We start from the raw sequence: 3,596 nt of genomic DNA, 5'->3' as shown, positions 1-3,596 counted from the left end.
TACGTATTACGAGATCGTTCCCATGAGGACTGGTTGTCACAATTTAAATCAGATTGGTTTAAAAATAAAACATCAAGTTTTTGGCGACGTTGCCGGGGACTGTTTCGGTCCAATTGGATTTAGGATTCTCTCTTATCATAATTCATAGTCTTAGGTTTTTACTAACTTTAGGTTAAATTTTTTTTTTTTTTTAGAAACTAACCTATTTCCTGTTTTGTAGGGTTCTGACATAAACTTCTAATTTGGTAATCTCTTTCTAAATTCTCTACATTTTCTAATTTCTATTTTTAGAATTAGGGTTTTATTTTTTTAGAAATTTTCTATTTTCTAATTTTAGATTTTGATTCTTCTTTCAAGTAACTTTCTATTTTCTAGTTTTAGAAATTTTTCCCTTTTTAGAAACTAAATTAGCTTTTTATCTCTAAGATTAGAAACGTTCTTTTTTAAAAATAACCGTTGCTTAGGATTTTTCTAGGATTATTTTAGGAAATTTAATTTATTTTTGTTTTTTATTATGTTTACAGGAATTGAGGAAGGAAGCTGCTAAATAAGATTGTCTTCAAAAGGAGGAGCTCTCAAATCTTCAGACATTCATCATCTCCTTTTCCGGGTTCTTCCTTCCAATTCTCGTTTACATAACTTTCTCTTGCTTTTAGGAATTGATAGTTTTTATTTTTAGTTTTATTTCTCTTAGGTTGCAACTTAGTTTAGTTTTCTTTCTTACATTGCAATAACATAGTTTATGCTAGGACGTAGATCTCTGAACATAGAACTAGCACCTTTTGATCTTGAAATAGAAAAAACCTTTCGTAGAAGATTTAGAAACATCCTATTTGAAATGGCAGACGAGAATGGAAATAAAGCTCTTAGAGATTATTCAGCTCCTATCCAATTCAATGTGCCTTCATGCATAGTGTTGCCAGCCACCATGGCAGCACACTTTAAACTCAAACCTGGGGTCATACAATTTTTGCCCTCCTTTTATGGTTTAGATAAGGAGGATCCATATCATCATGTGAAATTCTTAGATATTTGCTCCACCTTTAAGTTTCAAAAATTTTCAGACGATTCAATCCGTTTGCGCCTTTTTCCTTTTTCTTTGAAGGATAAGGCAAAAGCACGGTTGAATTCTCTAGGAGTTGGGTCTATCACTACATGGGACCAACTGTTTAAGAAGTTCTTAAACAAGTTCTTCCCGGTTCACAAAACTAATACTCTCCGTAGAGAAATTACTAATTTCACACAAAAAGAGGGTGAGCACTTTCATGAATGCTAGGAAAGATGGAAGGACTTACTTCTTAAATGTCCACACCATGGTTTTGAAAAGTGGCAACATGTTCAATACTTCTATGACGGTCTGACACCCCAAAACCATCGCATGGTTGATGCCACCAGTGGAGGGTCATTCATGACCAAAAGTGATGTCGAAGCGTGGAATTTCTTTGAAACCTTGTGTGAAAATTCCCAGCAATGGGACTACTCAAATAGAGGTGAAAGAAGTCCCCAACCACAGAAGAAAGGTGGTATATATGAGGTAGGAGTCACGCCAGATCTTTATGCTAAGATTGATAGCCTGACAAAGAAAGTGGATGCTTTGATGATGAATAATGGACCTCCACAAACAACTCAAATTGAGTCATGTGCCATATGTTCCAGTCCCGCCCATCCTACGCAGTCTTGTCCATCTAGTGCAGCATTTCCAAAATTTCTCTCTGAACAAGTACATGCTATGAACACCTTTCAGAGACCTGGGAATGATCCTTACTCAGACACCTACAATCCAGGGTGGGCTCAGCATCCAAATTTTTCTTGGGCAAAAGGACCACAACAAGGAGGACCATCTGGAAATTCCCCAAGGCAACCATACCCCCAAATTGGCAGTCAACAACCTCAGCAGTTTCTACAGTATCAACAAGTACCTCCACAATCTAGGAAACCATCTCTTGAAGATACACTCAATCTTTTTATGCAGAGTTCACTTCAATTTCAAAAAGACACCCAACAAACTTTACGAGCTAACCAGCAAAGCGTACATGCAAATGCGCAATCCATTGCCAAGCTAGAAGTACAGTTGGGTCAACTTGCTGCCACATTGAGTGAGAGAGAGAAGGGCAAGTTCCCTAGTCAACCTGTGGTAAATCCAAAAGGACAGTATGAGATTGGCTCTAATTTAAACCAAGAATAATATCATGAGCAAGCCAAATCAATCATTACCCTTAGGTCCGGTAAACAGATCGAGAACAAAGTAGAGATGTCTAGGGAAGAATCAAATTCTAAATCAGAAGATCAAAATGAGGCGGAGAGACATACTAATGCATCAAAAGCCCAAAAGCACTCTGACTCTCCTGGAACCACTCATGTGCCATCTTATGTGCCTAAAGCACCTTTTCCTCAACGTCTGGCACCGGTTAAGAAAGAAAACACTTTAATGAGATATTGGACATGTTTAAGCAAGTACAAATCAACATTTTGTTGCTTGATGCTATCAACAAAGTTCCTGCTTACGCTAAGTTTCTTAAAGATTTATGCACTCAAAAGCGTAAGATGAATGTTCATAAGAAGGTCTTCCTTGCGGAGCAACTCAGCTCCATGATTCAACACAACACCCCTCCTAAATTTAAGGATCCAGGAGCTCCTACCATTTCTTGTGTCATAGGAGATCATAAGGTTGAGAAAGCATTGCTTGATTTAGGGGCGAGCGTCAATTTGTTACCATATTCTGTGTATGAGCAGCTAGGACTTGGTGAACTGAAATCAACCAAAATAACACTCCAACTAGCTGATAGATCTATCAAGGTGCCCCATGGTGTTATTGAAGATGTGCTAATCCAGGTTGACAAGTTTTATTTTCCAGTGGATTTCATCGTTCTAGATACTCAGCCTGTCCAGAATCCTACAAATCAAATCCTGGTTATCTTAGGACGTCCATTCTTGGCCACATCCAATGCAATCATAAATTGCAGGAACGGAGTTATGAAGCTATCCTTTGGTAACATGAAGATTAAACTCAATGTTTTCAATGTTGGACAACAAATGTCAGACTCGGATGATATATTTGAAGTGAACATGATTGAGAGTCTAATGCATGACTCTTTCCTTGAATCTTTCGAAGACGCTCTTGAGACTTGTTTAGCACATTTTGGCATAGATTTTGACATAGAAAGTTCCATCCAAGAAGTCAATGCATTGCTTGACTCTAATCCAGAAATGGATACAATAAAATGGAAAGCTAGAGTAGAACCTCTTCCACCTTCTGAGTCTAAACTGATCCCGTCTATTGAGAAACCACCCGAAGTCGACCTTAAACAATTACCTGAAACTCTCAAGTATGCATTTTTAGGACCTTCTACAACCCTGCCTGTCATTATAGCTGCTAACCTTGATAAAGAACAGGAGGGTAAGTTACTTAATGTTCTTAGAGAACATAAGGCAGCTATTGGGTGGACAATAGCGGACATAAAGGGAATAAGCCCCACGGTGTGTATGCATCATATTCATCTCGAAGAAAATGCAAAAACATCCCGTGAAATGCAAAGGAAGCTTAACCCTAACATGAAAGAGGTCGTTCGGGCTGAGGTGCTAAAATTGTTAGATGT

At 38.0% G+C, this 3,596-nt stretch overlaps 1 non-coding gene across 1 annotated transcript; it reads right to left on the bottom strand.

The window, feature by feature from the left end:
• Positions 1-1,213: 1,213 nt before the first annotated feature.
• Positions 1,214-1,320, bottom strand: LOC131241928 (small nucleolar RNA R71). Its single transcript, XR_009169488.1, has one exon. It is a non-coding gene; the product is annotated as a small nucleolar RNA R71 (small nucleolar RNA).
• Positions 1,321-3,596: the final 2,276 nt, after the last annotated feature.

Source organism: Magnolia sinica, chromosome 3 (assembly GCF_029962835.1).
Source record: "Magnolia sinica isolate HGM2019 chromosome 3, MsV1, whole genome shotgun sequence".
In the NCBI taxonomy this organism is placed as follows: Eukaryota; Viridiplantae; Streptophyta; class Magnoliopsida; order Magnoliales; family Magnoliaceae; genus Magnolia; species Magnolia sinica.
The sequence above is the reverse complement of the archived record's forward strand: the minus strand, read 5'-3'. Positions and strand labels throughout refer to the sequence as shown.